At 40.9% G+C, this 15,429-nt stretch overlaps 1 long non-coding RNA gene across 1 annotated transcript; it reads left to right on the top strand.

Annotated features, from left to right (window-relative positions):
* Window positions 1–8,732: 8,732 nt before the first annotated feature.
* LOC103607501 lies at window positions 8,733–14,796 on the top strand. The gene is made up of 2 exons (XR_551972.1): window positions 8,733–8,856; window positions 14,497–14,796. It is a non-coding gene; the product is annotated as an uncharacterized LOC103607501 (long non-coding RNA).
* Window positions 14,797–15,429: the final 633 nt, after the last annotated feature.

The raw sequence follows: 15,429 nt of genomic DNA, 5'->3' as shown, positions 1-15,429 counted from the left end.
TTCTAGAAACACTCTCACAGGCACACTCAAAAGTTATGTTTAAATAACGTCTGGGCATCCCATGACACAGTCAAGTTGACACACAAAATTAACCATCACGCGAGGACTCTGAATCAACTTAAAGCCAGGATCCTTTGCTGTATCCATGTGTATTGGGTAGGTGGTAAGGAGCGGTTTTATAGAAAGGGCTGGGTTGACAACTCCACTTTACTGCTCTTGCTTTCTATAGGATCTTTTTTACAGAATAAAGCTTTATTGTCATGGTGCCATGGTCTGCCATTGCATGGCTCTTATTTATGGTGGTAAAATTTCTATTGAGGATATTATTCATTATATTCTTCCTCAAGCTGCATGGAGTGAGATACGTGTGGGTCTGAATTTTGTCTTGCAAGTAGCTTGAATTAGACAAGTTACTTAACCTCTGTCAACTTCTGATTCTCATTAATGAAATGAGGACAATATGCAGGATTGCTGTAAGAATTAAATAACATACTGTTTTCAAAGGGCTTGCACGTAGAACAGAGAGCACTCAATGAACAGTAACTATTATTACGATCGCTCATTTAGTACTAATCATTATTATTTCATACAGCCTGTGCTCAGACCAGCACTGACAGAGGCCACTCAAATAAATTGATGCTTTCCTTTTTACTGATGATGACAACAAGATTGTAAGCCAATAGGTGTTCTGACAGGTGTGACCCTCGCCTCTGAAAAACATAAAATGCATAATTATGTTTTCATGCTAACAAGGATTGAGAAGTTGCAATCTTTAATTTTTTCATTTTTTTGGGATGACATCTACTAACCCCCACCTAGCGTTCTGTGATGGGGAGACCACATAATGACATTTCAATCTGTGAATTAGCTGTGAGCCTGTGGGAAAACTGAAGCCTGTCACTTCTATCAAATACAACTGGGAGAGAAGTGCCAATTTGAGTTGATGGGTGCTTTTTGTCTTTCAAATGCAAAATATTCTTTAAGGAAGATGTTGGGCTTTGGGATTCAATACAGTATTGAAAGAGTCTTACTAAGATATAGGTCTCAGCACCCTGTTTTTCTTTAACCATAAAAACAGTTCTCCCTCAAGGAGCATACTCATGCAATATTTTTTTCTTATTTCAGGAATGAGAGAAAGTTTGCTTTTCGTAAACCCATCATATGCCTGTTTTAAACCAGCCAGCTGGGAAGTTATTCATTTTTATTTTGTGGCAGTTTTTCTTAACCAGAAATGTTTTGTCTTGTATCTTGAGTAAAGGTCTTACTATATTTCTTTTAAGGTAAGTTCTTTCTAATTCATTCTCTCTCTCTCCCTCTCTCTTTTGGAAATAAGAAAATAAATATAATAATGGAATCAAAAGTTAAAACCAAAATAAGGCAGAGGTAACAGAAGAATCAACTCTCTCTCACGTATTCTTTCTCTATACGTTTAACACATATTATGTATGTATTATAGCATAATGTGTATCAGTGTTTTCACAAATGACAGGATTTCCTTCCTTTTTTTAAGGGCTGAATAGCATTCCATTGGGGATATCTACCACATATAGATCATATTTCCTTTATTCATTCATCTGTTAATGGGCACTTATGCTGATTTCATATCTTGGCTATATGAATAATGCTGCAATAAACATGGGAATGCAGACATTTCCTCAAGATCCTGATTTCACTTCCTCTGAATGTGTACCCAGAAGTGAAATTGCTGGGTCATATGATAGTTCTATTTTTAATTTTCTGAGGAACCTCCATACTGTTTTCCATGACGGCTGTCCTAATTTATCTTCCTACCAACAGTGTACAGGAGTTCCCTTTCCCCCCACATCTTCACCAACACTTGCTCTCTCTTATCTTTTTGATAATAGCCATCCTAACAGGTGTGAGGTGATATCTCTTTAAGTTTTTAATTTGCATTTCTCTGATGATTAGTGATTTGAGCATTTTTTCATATACCTGTTGGCCATTTGTATGTCTTTTTTGAGAAATGCCTATTCAGGTCCTTTGCCCATTTTTAAAAATCAGGTTATTTCTATTTTTATATTTTGCTATTGAGTTGCTTGTGTTCCTTTTATATTTTGGATATTAACCCCTTTTCAGATATATGGTTTGCAAATATTTTCTCCCATTCCATAGATTGTCACTTTACTCTGATTGTTTCCTTCACTGCACAGAAGCTTTTTAGTTCGATGTGATCCCATTTGACTATTTTTGCTTTTTTTGCCTGTGCTTTTTGTGTCTTATCCAAAAAATATTTCCCAGACCAATGTCATGGATCCAGTACTTTCTTCTAGCAGTTTTATAGTTTCAGGTCTTATGTTTATGTCTTTAATTCATTTAATTCATTTTGAGTTGGTTTTTGTATGTGGGTGAAGTAAGGGTCCAATTTAATTCTTCTGCATGTGGATATCCAGTTTTCCCAAAAGCATTTATTGAAAAACCTGTTTTTCCCTATTGCATGTTTTTGGCACTTTTGTTGAAAATCAGTTGACCATAAAAGCATTGATTTCTTTCTGGGCTCTCGAGTCTGTTCCATTGGCCTATATATCTGTCTTTGTGTCAGTACCATGGTGTTTATATTATTATAGCTTTGAAGTAGATTTGGAGTAAGGTAATGTGATGCCTCCAGCTTTATTCTTTCCATTCACCTTTGCTTTGGCTTTTTTTTTTTTGTGGTTTTGTATGAACTTTACAGATTTGTTTTCTGCTTTTCTACGTCATTGAAATTTTCACAGGGGTTGCTTTGGGTGATATGGACATTTAACAATATTCCAATCCATGAACGTGAGACATCTTTCCATTTATTTGTGTCCTCTTCAACTTCTTTCATCAATGTTTTATAGTTTTCAGTGTACAGATCTTTCACCATTTTGATTAAGTTTATTTCCAGCTATTTTATTTTTTTGATGTTATTGTAAGTGGAATTGTTTCTTGATTTTTGGTGGGGGGGGGTAGTTTGTTATTAGTGTATAGAAATGCTACTGATTTTTGTGTGTTGATATTTTATCCTGCAACTTTATTGAATTTTTTTTTTTTAGTTTTAATTGTTTTTGGTAGCATCTTTAGGGTTTTGTATATGTAAAATCATGCTGCCTGTAAACAGAGACGGTTTAACTTCTTCCTTTCTGATGTGTATGTCTTTTACTTATTTTTTTCCTGCTTTATTGACCTGGCTAGGACTTCCAGTACTATTCCAGTTGAATAGAAGTGGCAAGAGTGAGCATCTTTATCTCATACCAAATCTTAGAAAAAAAATTTCAATTTTTTTTATCATGTGTGTTAGCTTGGGCTTGTCATATATGGCCTTTTTTATGTTAAAATACATTTCTTCTGTACTTCTATACTTCATTTGTTGAGAGTTATTTTTTTTATCATAAAAAGATGTTGATTTTGAATTTTGTCATGCTTTTTCAGCATCCATTGAGATGATCATATGATTTTTGTCCTTATTCTCTTAATTGCTATATCACATTTATTGAGTTGTGTATGTTGAACCATCTTTACATCCTAGAGACAAATCTCACTTGGTCATGGTTTATGATCCTTTCATGTGCTGTTGAATTCGGTTTGCTAGTATTTTGTTGAGGATTTTTGCATCTGTGTTTATCAGGAATATTAACCCCTAACTTTCTTTTCTTGTAGTGTCTGCTGGCTTTGGTGTCAGATATTGCTGGCATCATAGAATGAGTTTGGAAATATTCCCTCCTCTTCAATTTTTTTTGGAAGAGTTTGCATTGAGTTAATTATTTTTTAAATGTTTGGTAGAATTCACCAGTGAAGCCCTCTGGTCATGGGCTTTTCTTTGTTGGGGGATTTTTGATTACAAATGCAATCTCCCTCCCTATTATTGGCCTGTTCAGATTTTATATTTCTTCATCTTTCAGTCTTGATAGGTTGCATATTTCTAGATATTTATCTATTTCTTCTAGGCTATCCAATTTGTTGGAATGCAATTTTCCAAATAATTTTTTATGATCCTTTGTATTTCTGTGGTACCAGTTGTGATATTTACTCTTTCATTTATACTTTTATTTATTTGAGTCTTCTCTCTTTTTTTTTCTTTGTCTAGCTGAAGTTTGTCAATTTTGTTTATCTGTTTAGAAAAATCATCTCTTAGTTTTGTTGATTTTTACTATAGTTTTTCTAGTCTCTATTTTATTTATTTCTGCTCTAATATTTGTTATTTCCTTTCTTCTACAAACTTTGGGCTCAGCTTTTTATTTTTTAAAGTTTTTAATTTTTTTACTTCTTTGAGTTGTAAAGTTAGTTTATTTTAGATTTTTCTTTTTTCTTTTTTTCTTTTTTCTTAGCATATTCATTATTATAAATCATACTTATTCTTCATGCCCATAATCCAATCTCTCCCCTTCTTCCACCCCTGCCCCCTCTAATAACCACAGATTTGTTCTCTCTATTTGATAGATTAACTGTTCCTCTGTTGATTTGTTGCCTAGAAGATCCGTCCACTACTGAGATAAGTGTGGTCAACTCCTCCCCTATTATCGTAAAGAAGCTGATGCTTCTTCTATTACCCTGGAATGTGCTTGTGGAGAGAGAGGACCTCTTCTTTTTTGGGGGGGGCAGTTTCCCCTGGTGGCTCTCCTTGTGTCAATGCAGTTGACTGTCTGGCATGCCATCTGTACTAGTGGCTATGACGGCTGCTATAGAGGATAGCCACTATTGCGGCCGCCATGGCTATGGTGGGCCACCTACATGGAAATGGTGTTTTTGGTGTGGTTGTGGCTGGGTTTGGCTTCCCCTGGCTCCATACCTCAGGGTCCCAGTGGTGCCCCGGGGTGGTGGTGGCAGTGTGACTGTTGCAGCTGGGTTCAGCTTCCCTGGAGCCATCTCTTTTTTCTTAATGTAGGCATTTATTACTACAAACTTGCTTCTTATAACTGCTTGTGCTACATTCATGTTTTGATACATTGTATTTCTATTTTTATTTGTCTCAAGATCTGTTTTGATTGCTCTTTTGATTTCTTTCACTCATTGGCTTTTCAGGAGGGTGTGGCTTAATTTCCACAAATTTGTGAATTTTCTAATTTTCTTTCTGTATTGGTTTCTATTGATACCATTTTGGTTGGAAAAGATTCTTGATATGATTTCAATCTTCTTAAATTTGTTAAGACTTGTTTTGTGGCCTAACATCTGATCTATTCTGGAGACTGTTCTTTGTGTGCTTGAAAAGAATGTGCATTCTACTGCGGTTGGGTTAAATGTTTTGTACATGTCTGTTAGGTCCATTTAGTCTACAGTGTTCAAGTGGCTGTTTCTCTATCATTTCTGTCTGGATGATCTGTCCATTGTCCAAAGTGGGGTATGAAGTCCCCTGCTATTATTTTATTGTCTTTAATTTCTCCTTTCAGTTCTGTTAATATTTGCTTTATATGTTTAGGTGTACTAATGTTGGGTGCATATTAACATTTGTTATATCCTCTTGATGAATCGACTCCTTTATAATTATATAATGACCTTCTTTGTCTCTCGTAACAGTTTTTGACTTTATTTCAGTCTATTTTGTCTGATATAAGTATAACCACTCCTGCTCTCATTTGGTTACCATTTACATGGAATATATTTTTCTTTTTCTTTTCTTTTCTTTTTTTTTTTGTGGCTGGCCAGTATTGGGATCTGAACCCTTGACCTTGGTGTTACAGCATTGCACTCTGACCCACCGAGCTAACTGGCCAGCCCTGAAAATACATGTTTACCCCTTCACTTTTAGCCTGTGTGTGTCCTTAAAGCTAAAGTGAGTTTCTTGTAGCATATATTGAATCTTCTGTTTTTTAAAAATCACTATGTGTCTTTTAACAGGATAATTTAATCAATTTATATTTAAAGTAATTATTGATAAGCAAAAACTTACTTTTGCCATTGTGTTAATTTTTTTCTTAGTGTCGTCTAGTTCCTGATATCATCCAGAGGTAGTGAACCTCCCTTAGAGAACCCCGGCTCTCACTCTTGAGGCTATGATAAGGAGCTTGTCCCAGCCCCAGAAGCAGATCTACCTCTACGTGCATTAGTAATTAGCGTTGACTTTTACTGAAGATTTTTTTGAAAACTGAGAAAATGTTAAATCACACACTAAAGAGAAAACACAATTTTTTGAGTCTTTATGCAGTATTTCTTTTTCTTGCTTAACTTTTTCCTCAGTTCCCAGCTACCTCACTTCTCTCCTTTTACCCCCCATGCCAATCTTATCAATATCTCAAGTTATCAGTTCCCCCAACAGCCTGAATGTCCAACTAAGCAACAATGAAAGTCCAACAAGATAGTGGAATTGGAGGTTCCAGCTTTCATCCTCCCACAGAAACCACCAACTTTGGCAACCATCTGCAGATTAGAATGCATTTATGGGAGCCCTAGCATCCCGCTGAGTGCTTCCAGCACCCTGGTGGAACCAAAACATCCTAGAGTGGCTTCCTCAGCCTGTGATTTCTTCTGTGAGGGAAAGTGAAGGTGAAGGGAGTGCCTGGACTCCCTAGTCTTGCAGGACACTGTGCAGGAAGCCTACTTTTGTTTGGCTCCATTCAGAACAATAAGGGGATTGGTGCAGATGAATCATCAGGGGACTGAGGGAAAAAGGGTTGGGGTACTCAGCAACTGGCAGCAGTTCTCAATAGCTGACCATGGATGCTGCTACCAGCTCACTGACTCCATCAACAGTCCTGCCCACAAACCCTGCAGGACAAATTACTTGCAGGTGGCCCCATACAGGCAATGCATACCCACCGGAAACTAATATGATAATGGCACCCTGCACATTTCCGTGCATGTAGTGCACAAGCTCTCACAGAAAGCACATGGATCTCAACAGCGGGTGGGTATTGTGGAATCCAGCTTGACTCTGCTGTTTAGTGTGATGGTTCACAGCGCTGAACACTTCAGGGCACTTCCCTAGGGAAAATAATCAGGAGGCTCTCAGCACCTGGCCTGGCTTTACAGGATCAAAACAAATTCTAAGAGTGAGAACTGAGGTTCTCCAAAGGAGGCTCACTACCTCTGCATGACATCGGGAGTCAAGGCTCATCTTCTCGTGCTCTCTTCTCCAGGAAGTCCCCTCTTACAGCCCTAGAGAGAGCTGATGAACCTCTTCCGAGTTTTGAAAGCAGCCAACTCATCAGAAGGCAGTGCTCTAAGTCTGTGGTTTGGAAATGTTAGCTCATATATCTGGTTCACCCACTAGACTATGAGTTACTTAAGGGTCCTGGGCTTTCTTGCTCCTATATCCTCCCTATTGACTGGTGCTAGGACTTGAATAGGTGCCCAGTAAATGGTGGAAATGATTTTCCAGGTCCGATTCTATATATGGTCTTTTCAGGTATGTTTGCTGTTGTTACTGACATGATGTATTAACATAATCCTCATGTGGAACATTTAAGGGAACCATACTAGGCAGGTTTCAGGTCTTCCAGGCTGAGCCATTTAATGCCAGAATGCTACTGGCTAAGGCTTTCCATGGTTTGACATTTTTCTTATAAGTCTAATAAGAATGTTCACTGTTCTCTGTAAGAACTGGGAAGCTATATTTTTCTTGGCCGCTGCCCTTCTTACCCCTTTTGGGAACTTGGCATCTAATTAGGCCTGAGGATGTGTAGACCAAGGAGTGAGATTTATAACCAGGTCAGCCTCTCTCTTAAAATAGTAATGAAAAATAAATCCTAAGAAAAATAACTATGAAGGAGATTTTAGGACACAGAAGGAATAAACTAAGGAGAGAAATGAATTTTTAGCTCTAAGTAGAGGAAAAGGAAGAAGGGAAAATCTGTTTCTTTGTTCAGGAGAATGATTCTTACTCGACTGAGAGAGGGAGGATTAGGGGTGTGTGTGTGTGTGTGTGTGTGTGTGTGTGTGTGTGTGTACATGTATGTTTGTGTGTGGGATCACTGGCAGCCTTTCTGGTATCCTCCTCAGTAAAATGGGGATAATCTCACTATTCTAAGGTGACATTTCTGAGGGACTATAGTTGGTTCTTACTCAAGCATTTCAGGGAGCTTCTTTTTTGGCTTATTTGAGGATTCTTTGATTCTGCAAATTTCTCTACCATTGTTTGGTGCATGGGAGGGTAAAAGTGCAGTGCAGTAGTTAGAATTCTGGGCTTTGGATCCGGATAGATTAGTGACATGATATCTGGGTAAACAGTTGCCTCTGAATTAAAAAACAAGATTCTACTCGATTAACTTAAATCACATTAGATGTTCATGTCAAGTGGGTACTTCATGGAGTTTGACTTTGGGACAAATATAATTAATAATAAATCTATCTTCCAGGTTCACATCTCAATTCTGTGACCTTGTGTAAGTTACTTAGCCTCCCTGAGCCCCTGTTTCTGGACCTGTAGAATGGGGGAAATGGTACCCTTTGTAGGGTTATTGTGGGATGAACTGAGCAGAGGTGTGTGTAGCAAGTCTTTAGTAAAGAATGATAATGGTGGGTGGTGGTGATTATATCAGAGACAGCTGTTTGCTACCCATTATCTTTATTTTGTCTTTTTTTCCATAGGGAAAGAATCCTGGTGTAAGTCAGGGTGACAGTGTGCCCAATGTAGACAACATTTTCCAGGCTCCCTTGTAGCTAGGTATGAGCATGTGAGCGTTTCTTGCCACAATGTGGGCTGAAGTTGTTGGGTAGAAATTTTAGAAAGGCTCCTTCAAGGAGGGATAGCTCATTTGTTCTTTCCTGTTTTGTCCTTGCAGTTGCCTGGCACTCAGAGGTGATGGTAAGTGCTCCAGCAGCCATTTGGACCATGAGGGAACTTTAGAAATGGAAGGCACACTCTGAAGATGACAAACAGAAAGATCGAGAAAGGCTGGGTTCCTCAATCACGTTGGAGTGCTTTACCAGCACTTCTTTTAGGTGAGAAAACTAAGTCATAATATTTTTTTTTTCATTTTTTTTTTCTGCAGTAAAACTTAATTCTAATTGACAGTGATGGTGAGGATAATTTCTTCTTGGTTTTCAAGGGAACTATATTAATTTGGGGGCATTTTCCCAGGACTGCCTCTTGGTTGGTTGGTTTCGAACTGGCCGGAGATTGAAGCAAGGTTCTGAGGGAATAGATGAGGCGAATGAATGCCTGGGTGTGCGCTGGGGGAGGCGTGGGGAGGGAGAATTGCTGGGATAAAGAATGTGGCTCAGAAATGTACGTGCAAGGGAAAAAACCTGCCAGCTCCGTGCTTATCCATTGTGCCACCTTGGGCAAGTCAGATAGCAGTCCTGACATTAGGTTTTTACCTACCCCAAGGGCTGCAGCAGGGATTAGATGGGATTATTATTACATGATCTGGCTCATAGTAATTACTTACAAAAGTGTTTGTTTCTTTCCACTGATTTACTATAATAGCCCCAAAAGAACCTGTACTTTGGGCTCCAAAAAGTAAGTGGAAGTACTTTTTCTTGCCTAGGTTTGCATGGTTTGACAAGCAACAGGCTCACTGTTTCTTCCTTCGAATTACTCACCCTATTTGAACTGATTTCTATTTCTGTTTGTGGCTCCTGACAAGCCTGGGCCCTGCCTCAGCTTGCCAGGCTCTGGGGGTGGGAGGAAGAGAGAGGGTGGACACCAGGCTGCGACCTTCCTTCTAAGTGTATCCAGGCATGTTTTGGCCGGTTGCAAAGCGATGGCTTTTCTTTTCCCCCGGGATGTTATGCTAAACACAATTACATGCAGCATTTGACAACAGAGCTAGTAATTTATGTGCCACTGGAATGGAAAAGGAGGAGGGTAATCGGGATGAATATCAATGTGCTCTGAAAAGACACTGCATTTTGTCACCTATTTTGGGAATCAGGGTCTGGGTATGGAAGGGAGGATGCTACCTGGTCATTAGGTAGATTGATTTTAAACTCATCTGCTTTTCGAATGATGTGTAGGGGAGATGCATCATCCCACCCAGGACAGTTGAGTGTTGGGGTGCGTGAGTGTTTGGTAGGAGAATGGGCAGAAGCCAGTATCAGATTGTCAATTGCAAATGCTTCATGAAATTGCAGTCTTGCTACTTGTGAGATCTTGAGAACATTGTTACACCTGTCTGAATCTCAATTTTGTTATCAGTAAGTGAGATAATAGTGTTATCTCGCTGGGCCCTTCCGAGGGTCAAATGAGATAAATTATATACAGCATTTGGTCAAAAGGTGCTCCCAGGGTTATGGTGGTCAAAAATCCATTGCCTTCCTACCTTATAATTTGAAGGACCACACTTTATTCCTATCAGCCTTTATGAAAATTTCTCTTTTTAAAGTATTAACAGTGATAGAAGGGGATCCTTCTATTACATTATTAGAGAAGGGCTGCTGAACTATTTAGCTTCACCATAAGCAAACTTTATTTTGGGGAGAAGGCGTGAGTGTGTATGTATATGTAAATCTAAAAATCTTACAGTTTCTGTTTTTCATCACCAGTAATTACAAAATAGCATTGACATACTATCGTTCCTTTAAATGCACTCTTTTCCTTCCTGAGTGTGATACTCCTATATCCAGGTCATTTCTCCATAGTACTGGAATAGGGTCTCTCCCTTCCTGTGTTACTTTCAAGGCAATCTGCAAAAAATTCCAGACTGATCCAAATCTTAGCTCTTAGAAGTGTGAGAAATAGGGATCTCAGACTTCTTGTCATTCCCCCGAAGAAAGAAATGACATCTCCAGGCTCCCTAGAGGCAGATCTTGGCTGTTTTCTTTCTTTGGGTCCCATGAATAGCCTTTTCCTATGGGTGGCAAATGAACACCAGCCCAGAAAAAAAAATTCTTTCTTTGGAGAATGTCTCCCAAATAGGCCCTTCTCTTACTCTCAGCCCTTGTTTCTTCCTCATCTCATAAGTCCTAGAGTCCTTCACTGCTTTGTGGTCTTGGGTTTGGGTTTTCGCTTTGCTCTTGTTTCTCTCCTTAGGGTCCTATGGCTCCTCCTTTGGCTGTCTGGCTGGTCTCTCCCCGTAGCTTAAGATCTAGTGATTTTCAGCCCTGTCCTGGTGAACGCACAGCTGTCCTCCATTTCCCAAGGAAGGTGAGGAGTTTGGGCAAACCCAACCCCAGTGAAGGCCTAGAAGACCCTTATTTCAGGGAATAATTGAAGATCTCTCCTGTAGACCTCTGGGCACAGTCTGGAGGAGGCAGGAGTGGTAGCAGTACTGGTCCGGCTTGCTTTCTCTTACGACAACTTGGCCACATAGGATGCCTTCCTTTAACCTGGGCAAAGTCAGTGCTCACTTATGTCTCTTTCCTGGTGGCTTTGCCACAGTTGGCACGTAGCAGGTTCTTAGTCTGTGGCAGAAAGTAGAATTGAAAATCTCTGTGCTTAAGTCTGGTGGCTCCAGTCTGTGCTTTATGGTTGGAACTGGAGCCTCCCCATTCTCCTGCTCCGTGGTTCCTGGGTTAAAGCCGAGTCACTCGGAGGCAGGAGCGTTGCTGCCTGCATAGAATAGCTGGAACTGTTCTGGCTCATCTGGTGTGGCCTTCGTGCACCTGTAGGTGTTGGTGATGTTCTATGCAGCCCCTGAAGCCAGGTGTTTGCCTGTCCCACCTGTCCGAATGGGCAGTCATTCCTGTTGCAAACCCACCAGGGAAACTTTTCACGGCTCTGCCTTGTGGGCTGTTCTCTGTGCTCCATTCAGCTCCCATTCCTCCTGGCTGCTTCTTTTCTCACTTCTCCATGCTCAGCCGAATTGTTGTTCCAAAGTGCCCTGTTGGGCTTCTTCCGCATAGCAAAAGACCAAGAAGTCTTATGGGGATGGGACTTTATTGCCTCCCATTTCCCTCCTCACCATTTTCCTTTTATAGAGTGTCTGATTTACTTTCTGGGAGTTCTTGGTGAGGGCTGGGTGAGTAGGTCTATCCTGAATGTCATAAAATCCTTAGGGAGCTGCAGGAGTTTTCTGAAGACAGAGTTGGAAGTTATGTCATTGCATCGTGGAACTCTTATCCTCATGCTGATTTACTCCAGTCAGCCTCGGCCTAATCAATCAACTGTCTCACCAATCAGTCAGTCTAATAACAGAGATTTATTGAGCTCCTGCTGTGTGCTCAGCCGTGTATTAAGGGCCCCGAGAAAAAAGCACAGCCCCTGCTGAGAGGCATTTACAGACCAGTTGAGGAGAAAAGACGAACACTCGTGCCCCTCCAGAAAACACCACCAGGCACTTGTTAATTGAGTGCTACATTCTGTGTGTGGGTGGCAGGGGGTCTAGCGGGCAGGAACACCTGCCACAGAGAAGTGTGGTGGTGACATTAAGCCAGAGTGGGTTTTGAGATTGGGGGAACCAGGTTTGAGTACCAGGTCCCTCTTACTAGTTTTGGGGCTTTGAATCCTGAATCACTAGTGGAAAACATTTGTGGAGGACTTTCTGTGCACATCACCCAAATGCAAATGGGATTGCGGTGGTACTGCAGGGGAAGGCAAGCGTGACGCCCACCCTCGAGTTGCAGTCTCAACAGAGGCGACGAGACAAAACAGCAGATGACAAGGTCCTCCTTATGTGCTTGCCCTGGAATGGATGAAGGGGACTCTATGACGGTGAACATATGCCCCACCAGATTGATCCAGGGAAGGGATTTTTGAGGCTTTGGTGTGCAATTTGCATTAAAGATTATCCCATTTATAGAGCTCTTGCGGTATTTCAGGAAGCAAGCACATAACTGCATGTAAGCTCCTACTTCCGGATAGTTTTAAAAAATCCATCATCTGGATAATCTTCTCCATGATCAGGTGTGATTATGCATTTTTTTAATAGACAAGGATATTAAGGTTCAAAGAAGGAAAACAAATTGCTCAAGGTAAAAATCTAATAAGTCAGTGAAGCTCAAATTCCAACTCACACTGCTGATGCCATCTCTGATTTTGCATAGTTTATCTCCTCTTTACATTATTTCTCCATTTGCAGATTAGGCAAGTGAGACACAGCGAGGTTAAGTTATTTAAAATAATCCTATACAGGGCTAGCATCCAAACCTGATCTGTCTGATTCCGAAACCTGAGCAGTTCCTGTACACAAGCTTGAGGAGTTATGGGAGAATTTTGGATGTGAAAGAAATGGTTACTGCGTATGAAAAACCCAGCCTACCAGTGTAAACTGAAGAGACCACCCACTACGTAACACAGCCATAAGAAAATCCACACTAGTGCTTCTAAAATGCAATGTGCATACGAATCACCAGGGTATCTTGTAAAAATGGAGATTTTGATCCAGTAGGTCTGGGGCAGAGCCTGAGACTCTGCTGGCCCGTGAACCACTTTGAGTAGGAAGGGTCTAATTCAGGTGTCTCAGTTTGGACACTGTTGACATTTTGGGCCAGATGATTCTTTGTTGTGGGGCTGCTTAGCAGCATCCCTGGTCTCTTCTCACTAGATGTTAGTAGCACTGTCCCTCAGTTGTGACAAACAAAAATATCTCCTGACATTACTGTATGTCCCCTGGAGGACAAAATCTTCGCCATGTAAGAATCATAAGTCTAAACTGTGGTTTCCAAACTTGTCTGCACATTGGAATCACCTTAGGAGCTTCAGAGCTCCTGGTACCTGTGTCCCACCTGGCAGATTGTGTTTTACTTGACCTGGAATGTGGCTGGGGCTTTGGAATATTTAAAAGCTTCCCTAGGGGATTCTAATGTGCAGACAAGCTTGGCAGCCTCTGGTCTAAACTCAAACGCTGGACCATCAGCTTCTTTCTCTCCTTTAACTTTCAGGAAGCTGCCAAGCCTAATACTCAGAGCTGCTCACTGCTGACCAGATACCTGGTCCTGGGAAAGGAGGGGAGGTTTTCAGCCTTCACTCATCACACAGAGAGGGCAGTAGTAAGGAAGAGCAGGAAGAAATTATGCAGGGCTGGAATATATTTAGCCCCCAGCCATCATGCTGTCTGGGGCTGCTTTGCATATAGGAACATGACTTATTTTAACCTGCAAGAATCCCATTCTGAGCTGGTGATCTCCCACAGGTGATATAAAGGCCTCTCTAGTGTTTTGACTCCCTTCCTACTTCTCCCGAACCTTTGATAGAATCATCCTTCATTCCTCTCACACATAGAGGCCAGGGTAATAGTCTAACGCTTGTCTGAAGTTTGACTGAGCAGCTGCTCAGAGGTAGAGAATCTTTGCTGGGTAGGATCTCACCCAGCGGACCCTGCAAAAAACATCTATTTTTTGTTTTTATCTCGGTTGAGCATGTTTGTTTGTGTGTGTTTATGTGTTGTAGAACTCATCACACTAAGGTTATTCCTACTCAGGATCGCGCTGTGTCCCGACACGGGTGCTCCATTCCCGCCGCCATTTTCCCTCCGAGCCTGTGATCTAAAGCCAAGTATATTTTGCTGTCTGCTGGGACATGCTGTGAATTTCGATTAAACAAACCCACGCTCTGGTCCTTTGAAAGGAATTGGTAATTAAGGATTCTCCCTTGTCAGATGAGCTTCTGCTTCTGGGGAAATTAACAGAGAAGGATAGACTCTTAGGGCCATTGTTTCCACTACCTATTGCCTGACACCTACTTTTCTGTCTCTTCCTCAGTTGTACAGGAAAGAAAACACTGAATTGTGATGGCTGGAACCGATGAGAGAAGTCACACTCATCAGAAAATGTGCATGCAGCACCTTCCCGGGTGGCAGCCTTATGTGGTGGCACTGATGAATCTTTGGGGACAGGCAACCTGGGATAGGTTTCCAGGTCCACTTTGCTATTGAGGCTACTTGCAAGTTACCTAAATTCTCTGAGCCTCAATTTCCTTAATTATAAATGGAAAGAATAACATGTGAAGTCTTGTCATGAAGATTCTACGAGGTAATAATAAAACCTAATGTTTACTGAGTACTACTATGTGTCAGAAACATGCATTAGCTTAATAAGTAGCCCCAACGAGTCCCGTGAGGTTGGTTTTACCATCATCCCTGCCACCTTACAGTTGGGAAAATTAAGACTCAGAGAGGCTGAGTAATTTCCCTGACCTCATACAGAGAGTAACACTGCCAGGTAGTCTGACCCTAGAGCACACGATTTTAAGAACTGAAACTCCACTGCATGCTAGTAAACTTAAAGGGGACTATAGTTGATGTTCTGCAAATGCCACTCTTTCCCTTTCCTACTCTATGCAACACATTTATTTTCCTGATTATCAACATTTTCAGAGGATTGGATAAAGATAAAGGAGGCAGGTTTAGTAGAAAGAGAGATAGTGAATCTTTTGGATAGTAGAATCAAACATCTATGGATTCAAGCAGGCTGAAGTTAGGGCGTGGATCTAACCTGATGCAATGAGGGATAGATGTGCTGCTCGTAGAGGTTGAAAACCACTGCAGAGATGCAGGAGGGGCATCAAGCACTTGCAGAAAAGGGATTTAGGCTAAATGTGAATTAACCATGACCTAGATTACAGAGAGTAGATCACAGAGGACACAGCGATACATGAGATGGCCATGGCTGGGCATCCGTCTGCTGTTCTCAGTT

This window comes from Galeopterus variegatus, unplaced genomic scaffold, assembly GCF_000696425.1.
Source record: "Galeopterus variegatus unplaced genomic scaffold, G_variegatus-3.0.2 Scaffold7483, whole genome shotgun sequence".
Lineage (NCBI taxonomy): Eukaryota > Metazoa > Chordata > Mammalia > Dermoptera > Cynocephalidae > Galeopterus > Galeopterus variegatus.
The sequence above is the reverse complement of the archived record's forward strand: the minus strand, read 5'-3'. Positions and strand labels throughout refer to the sequence as shown.